This window comes from Rhinatrema bivittatum, chromosome 6 (genome assembly GCF_901001135.1).
Source record: "Rhinatrema bivittatum chromosome 6, aRhiBiv1.1, whole genome shotgun sequence".
Taxonomy (NCBI): Eukaryota; Metazoa; Chordata; class Amphibia; order Gymnophiona; family Rhinatrematidae; genus Rhinatrema; species Rhinatrema bivittatum.
The window spans coordinates 210394036-210407129 of record NC_042620.1 but is presented as its reverse complement, the minus strand read 5'-3'; positions in this window follow the sequence as shown (position 1 = coordinate 210407129).

Genomic DNA, 13094 nt, shown 5'->3' with positions numbered 1-13094 from the left:
TTTTTCTGAGGGTAACCGTTCTGTGCAGGGTACGCGCAAACATTTAAGGATAGTAACTGCCCCGAATGCAGGTTACCCCCACGCCTTCTATTAAGCGTAGTAACTGCCACTCCATGCAGGCTACTCCTGTGCTTTCTGTTAAGAGTAATGATTTTGCTGAGTTGTGCAGGTTACACCTCACAGGTTACCCCCTTTTTTGTTTTTTCATTTCCATCATTTAACCAATAGGAATCCTCTGTATTTATCCCACACTCTTTTGAATTCCATTACCTTTTGGCAGGATGCATTTCTGTAGCTGCAAATAGCCTTTTGAACTCAGTTGCACATGCTGCTTTATATCCAGGACATTTCCAGTAGAGCTACCTCCCCAATCTACCAGCCACACGTGCTGACATCTTTTTTTATCCCTGCAATACTACCAAAGACTTTACTGGGGTCATAAATTAACAAAGAATCTAGTCCTAGGAGTTGTTTAGTGTAAAGAAAACAAATTGGTAAACAAAAGGACCCTGGGCAAGAACAGATGTAGTGAGAGAAGATGATAGATATCAGAGTGAGGAATCTCAGGATAAACAACGACTTTCTAAAGAGAAGAAAGAGAGCAGAAATAAAGGTCTAAACAAATAAATTATGTAGGAGCATTCCTATATATTGGACTAGTGTGATACATTTCTTGCCTAGTGCTTCGGGATGTTAGTCAAAACTGTCTTGATAGGCCAAGAAAAAGGTATCACCTTCCACAATGTTTTTTTGTTTATTGACCTTTATTCCTGGGTGTTCAAGTAGACAAATTCAGCAACCACATTATTTATAGAGAAGAAAGAAGGATACTAGGCAGCAAAATGGATGGCAAAATGAAGCAGAACAGATGATAGAGGTTGAGAGAGGACTATAGAGGGTTTAGATTTAGTGATGAGACATAATATCTTAATAGTTGTCAAAGAGGGAGAGAGTGGAAAACCTGCTCTATTAGGGAACAGAAAAGGAGGAGTGACTATCTATATTCTTTTTCTTTATTGAAAGGAATGTGCACACAAAAGGAACAGAGAATGAATGAACAGAGGCTACAACTCTAGGCGATGTAGAGAAAATGCTTGCTACAGTATGCAGAAAGCTGGAGTGACTGAAGATTGATTGAAGATTAATTAGAAATGAAAAGTAAAGAATGAAAAATGAATTTAAAAAACTATCTGAGGTCAGGACAACTTCTACTTTCTTTATTCTGCTCTGACATAGTCCGTCCGAGTGAAAAATAGAAGATAATCATGATTACAGTGCATGCTCCTAAACACTGCATAATATGAATGATTAAGAACTGTGGACAAGCAAATGGTACTAACAAAATTAAGATCTGAGAAACTTAAAAGATCTTTAAAATAGATAGCAAAGCAGAAGATGGATCTTGGACTTCAACATTTGATGTATTGCACTGAGAAATCGGAACTGAAAGCAAGAAAGGAAAGTAATTAAAAAGCGATTAGAGAGAGGAAGAAGCAATGTGTGGCACACATCACACAGATCCTTACAGTTAATCAAATAGGAAAGATATTTAGCATAGGGGGTTGACATTCATATTCCTCTATGAGGAGGACTATCTTAGTGTTTAGAGCAGTAGCTGTGAATCATGGAAGCCAGAGTTCAAATTCTACAGACATTTCTTCTGACCTTGATCAAGTCACTTCACCCTACATTGCTTCAGATACAAAGTCAGGTCCTAATTTACTGAGCTTTTTTCTCATAGGCACAGAATGGGATAAAAGCCTTAGTAAATGAAGGCCTTAGATTGTAAGGACAAGAACATACCTTTGATATCTGAATGTAATCTGCTTTGAAGTTGCTGACTAGTCATAAAAGGCAAAATAGAAATAAAAACATAAATAATATATAGTATTAGGGTTGCCAACTGGCTCCAGATTTTCAGGACACATTGATCTAGTCCTGGTTTTATCCCATTGCATGCATGGATTTATTCTGATTTCCCTATTGCATTCCCTAAGAAAAGCAAGACTATAAGTACCTGCATGCAGGGGAATAAACTTAAGATTGAATCAACCTGTCCTGAAAATATGGAACCAGTTGGCAACCCTATGTAGAATCCAATGCCAAAAAGTGCAAAGATGGTACATTGCATTTGGGAAGTGGATTAAAAATTAAAGAAAAGAACAAATCTTCCCAGCCAAGATAATACAATAAGATGAAATTCTTTGGAGGAACATTTTTCTAAGCTAGATCCCTTCACCAATATACTGAATCTTCTTTGTTTCTTTTATTGTTATTTCTTACTCAATCTAAAATGTGAGTGATTCGGAGTGATTTCTTTTAGCATGTAGGAGCCAGAACACACCTATATTCAGCATTTTTTAACTCCTCTATTTCTGATTCTGCTTCAAAAGCTATCCCAGATACATGGCTATGATTTGCCTCCACAAGGCTTCTACCTGAATATATTTATTCCTGGTCAGAGCTGGAGTAAGTCTGGCCAGCCTCCCTTTTGCCCACATAGTTCCTATTATTTCCTATGTGAAGAAAAATGTGGGCTTTCTATTTTCTTTTCCTCCATTGGGAAATGATGGGCCTGGCCCGTGCACTATTCTATACATTTATTCAATTCCAAAGAAATAGACAAAAAGTCTCAGGAAAGACTTGCGGGGAAAAGTGTAATTTTAGAGTAATTTCTAGGCACTTTTAAAGAGACAGTATCATAATCATCATAGCACTTGTCTGTTTAAAAAGTGCTTTACTAAACCCTAGCTAGTGTGTAAGCAACTGAACACACTATTGGCCCTTGTTTCACAGCTTCTCCCCATTCGTACTTCTTCTCACAATTACTTTCTTTCACAAGTATGCATTATTTGGACCTACCCTGTACTTATAAACGTGCACTCCTGTACTCAGACCCATCATTCATGCAAACTCATCACTAAGCCTAGGACAAAAAACATACAAGGCATCAAATATAGTAAAAGAAAAAAAAAAGAGTTTTCATCCTAGAAAGAAAAAAAGTTTAGTTGATATGTTTTTCTCCTATTTAGAGAGGGTGCAAAGGAAGAAAGAGAGGTTTCAATACCTCTGGGAAAAATGGGATTAAGAGTCAGCTTTTGGGGGCTTCCTCCTCTTGATTCCCTGAAGACAGAGTAGCAGCATATACAGGCAAGATGATTTTATTTTTGTAATCTCTTAGCCTCAGGTACAAAAATTTTAGATTGTAAGCCCTTTTAGGGGATAGTGAATTACCTATTGTACTTTATTGTAAACCGATGTGATATCTCTTTTTGAAATGAACATCGGTATATAAAAATCGTAAATAAAATAAATAAATAAAGATTGAAAGGGAGAAAAAGGACAATTTGTTAGAAAAACTCACAGACAAGAGGTGTAAAACTGGAAAGAAGGCAGTATTTGCAACTACACCTCCAATAGGACTCATCTTCCCACCTTGAGAGCAAACCCCAGGGAATGTACGCATGTAGCCATCCATAATGGATTGCTGGACCTTCAGCATATTGATCCCTTGGAAAAACTGTTGTATATTCTGAATATTCTGGGATGAACAGAAAAATAGGGAAGAAACTCAAATACAAAGGGAGTAGCAATTATACTAAGAATCATGAACACAAAATATAAAGGCAGAATGTACAGATGATAGAAAAGATGCAAAGTAGGGATGTGCATTTCATTTCATTGATACTGCAAAATGAAAGAAAAAACACTAACATTTTGGTGTTGTTTTTTTTTTTTGTTTCATGTTAGTGTGCACTAAGTCTTTTTAGTGCGTACTAACTGGACTTAGTATGCACTAATTGAAAATGTTACAAATAGGTTTAAAAGTGTCAAATGGGGGAGGCTTTATTTAGCTAAAGCTTTGATTCTGCATGCCCACTGGCTATCTCTTTAGTTATTTGTTTGTGTTGCCAAGGTTGCAAGGTGGTGTGTGGGAGGAAAGTACCACCTGGCAAGTTACAAGTGCCCCTTTGAACAAATAAGTAATAACATCAAATTCTAGTCTGCATAAGCAATCTACGTTCATTTTGGGAAAGAGGCTCTAGCATTATGGGATATGCATATTTTGAATCACCCAGTCCTGCTTCATTTATTTTTTAAGAATACATGATAATTGGTATTAAGGGATGCTCTGGTTGTCTGCTGCTTTGTGATTGGTAAATCAAGGAGATAGCATCTCTCTTTGTTCATTTGAAGGAGATAGAAGTTAATGCGTTTTCAAGATTTCAGATTAATCATCATTGCAGTATTAATTGGTAATTAATTTGATTTAGTTAATGTCAGTCTTTGGAGGCACTAGTCCTGCAAGGTAGGGCATTAGTGTGTAGGCTGTAGTACCGCAAATAGTAGCCGTGTGGTCTTACACTAACTGCTGCAGTGCTTTGCCATTAATCTGACAAAGTCTCACTGTCTGCTTTGCCCTTCATGTGAGATTTTTTTATGTTCTAGGTTTTTCTTTGTGCTTTATTTTCAGGCCTGTGGTCCACTGATCTTAGTGAGAGCTCCAGTTTATATTATTATCTGGTGGTGAGTGCACACAGTCACACACTGCACAGTGCCAGTTCTCAATTCTAAATTATAAATTTAAGTGCAATACTCCTACTTACACCAGATAGCATAGCAGTGGTGCACTTGTGGTACTGAGTAGACAGTACCGAATATTACATTTTCTTGGTGTATGATTTGCTGTCATTGATTGATTTTCGGAGGGAGTATCACACTATCTTTCCTAGTTATGTATTTGTCCTCCATTGTGTGGCCTGGTGAGACAGAGAGAGACTAACTGGAGGACATCTTTAAGGCATCTAGCAAAGCTGGATTTAAAAGGGAGTTGGAGGGAAGTCCATAAATCATTACTAGCCAGGTAGATTTGAGAAAGCCACTGCTTATTCCTAGGAGTCAGCAACAAGCAATGGATCTATTCTTTGGGTTCTGCCAGAATTTGTGACTCAGATTGGCCACTGTTGAAGAAAGAATACTGGATTTGACGGACCTTTGATGTGACTCAGCATGACATATCTTATGTTCTTATTAAAATTCTATAGCTAGTGTCCTTTGAATGCTGTCGTTCATTAGGAGGACACCTGTGACTAAATGATTCAGATGAGGATGGAAAATGTGCTTTATGTTTGTTTTTTTATATATATATATTTTTTTTTTTTGCATTGTTTTCCAGCATGTTTTATGTCCTGTAGTTTGTTAAAGTTTGTTTTCTAATTGCAATAATTATTTTACCTTCGGGACGGTTCCCGACCCGCTTAAACTCGCCATCGTAAAGCCCCTACTAAAAAAGCCCACCCTCGACCAAAATGATCCAGCAAACTACAGGCCCATCTCCAACCTACCTTTTATTTCTAAAATTCTGGAGAAAGTGGTCAACACACAACTTACCGACTTCCTAGAAGATAACAACATCCTCCACCCCGCCCAGTACGGCTTTCGCAAAAACCGAAGCACGGAAAAGCTCCTACTTGCAATAACAGACACCATCCTAAAAGGCATGGACCACGGCCAATCATACATTCTAGCCCTCTTAGATATCTCAGCAGCTTTTGATACGGTGAACCACAAAATCTTAATATCACGCTTAGCAGAGATAGGCATCTCTAACACAGCCCTATCATGGTTCTCCTCCTACCTTGACCACAGAAAGTACTTAGTCAAACTTGATAAATCCGAATCCACACACATTCCTCTTTCACAAGGCGTACCCCAGGGCTCCTCCCTTTCCTCCACCCTCTTTAACATCTACCTTCTCCCTCTTTGCCACTTATTATCCAAACTGGGACTAAAATTCTTCTTGTACGCTGACGACGTACAAATACTTATCCCCATCCAAAACTCCCTCAACGAAACCCTGCACTTCTGGGAGACATGCCTCACATCTATCAACGCCCTCCTTTCCAACCTACACCTTGCACTCAATACTTCAAAAACTGAAATCCTAATTATTACTAATCAACCCAGCTTATCCATTCACCAACTGCAACAGAACACTTCACAAAATCTCACACCTCCGTCCACTGTCAGAGATCTAGGAGTTCTCTTAGATACACAACTTAGCTTCAAATCCCACATCAAATCACTCCTAAAAGGGGGCTTCTATAAACTCCAAACCCTCAAAAAACTTAAGCCTCTCCTCCACGCACATGACTTCCGTACCGTTATGCAAACCACTATACTATCAAAACTTGACTATTGCAACTCACTGCTAATAGGCCTTCCAGCTTCCACAATCAAACCCCTCCAAATCTTACAAAATGCCATGGCTCGCATCCTTACAAACTCAAGAAAGACTGATCATATTACTCCCATATTACAAAACCTCCACTGGCTACCAATCACCTATCGCTCTCAATACAAACACTTACTATCATACATAACACGCTATATAAAAATAACTCCCCCTGGATCGAAGATATGCCACACTTCCACCAGGCCAACCGTCCTACCAGAACTCCCTTGCGGGCACCCTCCACACCCCTTCACTCAAAATTGCTCACCTCACAAACACCAGAGCAAGAGCCTTCTCCATCGCCGGCCCCACCCTTTGGAACTCCCTCCCCACCGAGCTCCGACTAGAACCTTCACTTAATCAATTCAAAAAAGGAATCAAGACCTGGTTATTTAAACAGGCCTATCCCAACGCCTCTCAACCCTAGCATTTGACTTCTCCTCAACACTCATTATTTCCCTCTCCCTAGTACAGTGTCCCCCCGCCCCCCTACACACCCTCCCTCCCTCACCACCCCATCCATTTTATGGCTTCCTGATATTCAGTCACCACCTTCCTGATATTCAGTCACTCCTTCCCATCGCCACCACCTGCCCCCTTGTACAGTTCCTACCCCACCCCGCCTCCCCTATGCGCTTCATCCCCCGCCCCGCGCTACCCCCCACTCTGTCGCCTCTTGTATATAATTAATTTATGTCCAACCTGGTTAACCACATGTAATCTCATTTAATAACTGTGGCGCCCGTTGGCTCTACAGTAAAGTTGTCACCTTTTAACTTCCTATCCTTCCTCCATCTATCATTGTAATTTCCTTTCTCAGTTGTCTGTAAACCGACATGATGTTTTTTTACGAATGCCGGTATATAAAAGTTATAAATAAATAATAAATAAATAAAATATATGCAAGTGTTCTATGTTGTTTCAATTAACTAAACATCCCTAATTATCACCTAATTTGCTAGTATTTCGCCTCCTGAGTAGGCTTTACTCCAACTTTCAGAAGCTTTTATTTTTTGGCATCTCCAAAATAGCTCTCCACTACTGCCTTCGTTGTGGCCTCAAATTGGGTGAATCAGCCCCATTATGTTTAAATTTTAAAGTAGAAATAGCAAACACAAGTGTTTCAGTTTATTGATAAACTTACAATGCCTACAACAGGAATCCCAAAATGACTTGACAAGGGAGTGCCAAAACTATATTAGACTTATTTGGTGTTCAGTACTATTATACTTTATAGTTAACTTTTGTAAATTTAAGAGCATCTCTAATTAAGCTGAAAAGAGCATTTACAAATAATACCCTTCTCAGAGTGGCAAGAATGAAGAAATCATTGTTGGTTTTGTACATGAAACTTTAGGTATTTGTTCATGGTACTCTATTGGGATTTATATTTCTTATTATTATAAAGCATAAATATTATAACAGTAAACTCACTTAAGTGAGAAGTAGATATCATTGACATGATTCCAAAAGGACATAACCGACACAAAATAGCCCACAAAATGCTGGAGAAAGGAAAAATAGCCCTAAATTTAAATCATTTATCAACCTGTGTGCAATCAAATTTTCCAAAACAATACCCAGTCCCATGTTTGATCAAATTAGAAATCTTATCCTTTTGTTGTGGTTTAATTTGCTGTTGTTTAATTCTCCCATGATGGAAAATAATTGCATTTAAGTAATGAAAACCTATGTGCTGGATTCCCTTTTACTCTACAGTAAATGCTATAGCAGACAAACCATTTTGTTATCTGCATAGATTTATTTGGCTTTTTCCTAGACCATGTAATAAGTTTTCATCCATTTTTTTCAGTTTCTCTAAGTATTATTCAATCTGATTTGATCTTCTTCATAACAATGTTACGCACCTGATAGCTGTTTTAACTTGACAAAAGATTCTCCATTTTGTTGTTCCCCACTAAGGAGGAACATTGAGCAACTGATTAGGCAAGAAATAAATGGAACCAAATAAATAAATAAAAATAAACATATTGAATCTTGGCTACATCACCAAAGTGTTGATAGGGAAATAGAATTTGTAAATTTATGTGCAGGACTGAACATGTTTTCACTGCATAGAAGAAGAATTAATGGTATGGGAGGATAAATTAATGTTTCTGCATTAGTTAAGAAGGAATGCATGGTATACTTTAAATTATGAAGTACACATACTGTATTATTGCTCAGGCTAGGTAGCAAATACTCTTGTAAGCAAATGAAAAGTGTCTAGTCCTTAAAACATTCTGTTGTTTCTGCCTTGTTGTTTATAGCTTGATTAAAATCCAAATCACAGGTATGTCACTAGGAAGACAGACAAGATAAATGTTTTGTTCCCTTCTTCATTGTTCTTTGTTGTTGCCTGGCATTAAAACTGTACTTAAAGGGTAAGAGAAGAGTTGGCTTTCTGAATTTGCAAGGCCGTTTATTTCAATTCAATTACAGATGGCTCAACCGTGCAAAGAAATTGGTGTATGTGACTTTTTAAAGACTAAAACAGCTGCAAATGGTTATAACTGTTCCTTTCTATTGTGTTATATCCAATCTATTCAGTGAAATTTCTCCTTTATTCTGCAACATTCTTCTTTTTATTTTAGACTGAAGATGATAAAGGGAAAACTGCTAGGGATGGGCCTTAGTTTCAAACAAAAATGCAATGAGTGTGGCCATTTTTTTTATTTGTGATGAACTGAAAATAACCTCCACTGAAAGTAACTGAACATTTTTTGAGTATTTTTCTATTTGTTGCTTTTTGGGGAAAAAAATGGATTTCACCAGGCCCCTGTGATCTACTCTTGGGCCAACAGGTGCCAGAGCCATGGAGTTCCCACCATGGCCTTCATTTATCCCCCTTCCTGGATCCTCATGGAAAAGGGGTAGGATCTGGTAGTGCAGGTCTTCCGAGACCTGTCCTGGTAACCCACAACCAGTAAGGTTTTCAGGACATACAAGATGGATATGCACTAGATAAATTTGCATACACGGGGACCCACTATATGCACATTTGTCTAATGCTTAGTTTTTTTTAATATCTTGAAAACCTGACTGGCTGTGGGCTCCCCAGGACATGTCTAGGAAACCCTGTGCTGCAGCTACAGGAAACCTTCCCTGCTTACTTAGCCAGTAAAGTCACTACCAAGATATGGGTTGAGTCACATGGTAGGTCTCTGTAGCCTGTAGTGGTCCATATGCACATGAATTCCATGTGTTTTTATAACATCCTTTGATAACTGAAGAAAAGTATGTTTCAAAGTAAAATTGTTGAAAAGATTTGTGTATCTGTTATTGTACAGCCTTCAACTGTGAGTTTAATGTGCTTGACAATGTCTTTGGATTGAATGTATCATGGTACTGGGAGTGTTGATAGTGGGGTTTATATTAGGATCAGTATTAAGGATAAATATGCCCTTAGGTTATTTTGTAGATATCAATATATGAGATACTGTTTCCATAATATGAGCTTGCAGGCATGGCGTCTGGATTGGAACTGTGAGTGTGTAAGATGTGATAGGTTATGTGAGAGATAGGTGGTAATGATTTGAAATGTAAGAAGTGAAGTGTTATATTAGTTTGAAATTGCTGTTTGTGGTAAAAGGTACTATGAGTTCAGGTCAGACCCAGTATCCATGAAGGAAAAATGCCTCAATTCCATGCAGGAAAAGCAGCATTGACTTTTTTGCATGGGAAAATGTAGAACTGGTAAATAGAGGAAAGCTGGTAAAATATTTTTAGATCTGTTATGTGATAGAATAAAATTAAAAGGGTTGTTATAACTAATTTCCCTAAATTTTCACTGACATAAAAAGAACATTTTAAAGTGTCAAAATTGTTCCCATAGATGATAAAGGAGCTGTGAGTCTTCAGTAGCACTCCAGCACAGGGGCACAAGGTTAACATCAAGGGGCACAGTGGCCAGTTCCCCGCTCCACCCCCTATACCTTGCCCCTTCTTTTGTGGATGTTCACAGTAGTGGCTACAAAATCCTTTTAATTATTGGTAACACTTTGTTATCTCCTATCTCTTCACTGTCTCCCTGCCCTGGCTTTGCCGTTTCATTCTCCCTCTGTTGTTAAAGTGGTTACTTTTATACTAGTGTCAATCTCTCAGGCTGCCGAAGAGGAAATATGTAAATAGGCTTCCACCCAGAATGAGCTTTTCCTGAACTTTTAAGGGGATGAAAGCAGGGAGATAAATAATTAAGTGGCAAAAGTAAACAGTAAAACTTTGATGGCCTTAAGCTTTTTTTAACTTTATATTTATTACATTTTAAACATTTACAAAGCATAATAAACTTTGCATTAGCAACACGAGAGAATTAAATTAAAACTTAAAAATAAACAACTATCACAAAAGAAAAACCGCAAATAAAAATTCTCTCAAACATCAGCATACAATAAAAAACAGAAGAGTTATGGATAATAAGAAGAAACAACGGTTTCAAACTTTTACATGACTAGCCAAAGGGCAGTGGTGTTTCCCTGTTCAAGTTAGCCTCCATAAATGCATAGAGAAGCATGAACTAGCAGTGATTTCAATGCCTCTAGGTCTTCTAACTGATACATCTTTAAGAAGCTGACTCAGGTAGAACATGATCTTCCTGTTAGGGATGGGAACCTCAGCTAAACGTGAGGGACACAAGCCCCCAAGGCCCACCCTTGGCTATGCCTCTGATCCAACATGAGCTTATGTCAGCCTTAAGTAAATGTAAATTTATTAGAGTTTGAGACTCCTACATGCAAATAAAAAGTGCATATTATGTGGGTGAATCTTGTTCATAGACAGATCTATGGGCAGAGTAGAGGTCATTAAGGTAGCATCTCTGGAGGTTCCTTCTCCTAGGTGCCCCACATATCTTTAAAAACAAAGTAGATGATGGCAGAAAGAGACCTGCCCAATTATTTTAATCAATAATATAGGGCTAAGAATATATCAGAGCTGCCAGCCATACAGCATCACCTCTTGTAAGATATCACTGCTTATCCAAAACACTTTTTGTTGTCTTTCTCCTTTGTACTATAGCATCCTGGGTAGATGATCATCCAAATTACCCTATATAGTTCACATCCAGCAACTTTCCCATCCCATATCTCACCACAAACCTTTGAAATTAAAAAGAAATACATGTTTCGGAAGCGCTAAGGAGCAGTCCCGATTTCGAAGAGAAAGTGTGCCCTTGGGCCATGGCATGACCCCAGAGGAGGATTCCAGAGAAGCGCCAAGGCAGGCGAGACGCATCCGAGCACAGGTGGACAGACAAGAGATTTGGGACCCTGACCTCTGCCGAACCCAAACACATCAGAAGAGACCCAGCAACGCAATGCTGGTCTCTCGGGTAGCCCTCTGGCCACTCGATAGCCCTTTCGGACCCACCACCTGGGAACGGCAGATGCAACACATCTGAAGAGAGGAGCCAGAGGGAACTAGGACATCTAAAGGCAGGAACATCTGAAGACAGGGTGGACGAGAACGCAGGATCCAACGAGAGACCAGAAACCATGGATGACGACAAGGGAGCTCCCACGAAGAACAGAGAGTCTTGAAGAAGCGAAGATGGACCTCGGAGCCTCCTGGAACAAGAGCTGAAACAAACAAGGAATCCAGAAGCGGACTGGCTCCTTGCAAAGGCGATGAGGGACTAATGAGGGGCCCTTTTAAAGGGCTGAAGAGGAGACACCCTGATGAGGTCAACAAGTGGGACTGCAGGGCTTTTCCCGCCACGAGCCCTTTAAATAATCAGGAGAGGCATGCCTGTACGCCTAGAGAGAGTCCAGGACCAGGAACAGCGGCGGCAGTCACACCACAAAGATCAGGGCTGGAGGTGGCACTGGGCTGCGAAACAAGGCCCGGACGTCAGCGGCTCCACACTGCAAGGAAAAAGCAGGTCGTTGGTGGATTCCTGCGTGAGAAAGCACGGTGGCGGCGGTTCTGCCTGCCACACAGGGCAATGGCATCAGCAGCCTCCGGGCCACGAAGGTAAGAGACTGCTCGCAGCTAGGCCCGCGAGCAGGATCGTAACAATACATCAACACCATTAGGGCCATTACCTGAACATCTAGCCTCCAAGGCCATGCCAACTATTTTAAGGCCCATCCTGAATATTTATTTCTTTTCTAAGGTAACTTTTACAATAGTTGCTATTTGGAAAACCCTGAATTTCTGCAGATATTCACCCTCCATAGACCAAAATCCATTTGGGTAAATCAACTTCAATGAGTTGAGGAGATGGGTTTTAAGCTTAATATAGTACCAGAAAAAAGAGCAATCTAGGCACAAATAAGAGGAGGGCCACTTTGGGAAGTAATTGGTGGGTGGGAGGGTATCAGCCAGGGGTGGGGATGAGTGGTGGGGGCAGAGGAGGGACAGTTAAAGTATTTTTAGCATGGAGGGAAGGGGGAGGGGGACGACCCAGGCCGATCATTGGATGAAAGTTTTAAATTTTCTGATCTTTAAAAGTTTCGTCTATATAATGCCTGATAACTTTAGGCCTAACTGGCCATATTCAATTACTGGCCAGTTAGGGTTAAAGTTTTCCGGCTGTATGTAATTTTAACCAAATATAACCAGCTGTATGTAATTTTAACCAAATATATTCAGTGGGAGATTTATCCTGCTGAATATTCTGGACAAGTTATCCAGCTAACTGTAGCCGGATACCTTGTCCTCTAAATGGCTTACTGAGTGAATATTGACCTCTAAATACCTCCACTAAATGCAGCCAGAAATAATATGTTTTTTTTCCACAATGTGCATGCTTTTAGTTATAGTGAGGTAGATAATTATTCAAAAGGCATTTAGACAGACAACAGACAAGTTATCCATCTAAATGGTAAATGTGGCATATTCAGCCACTTATCTGGCTAAT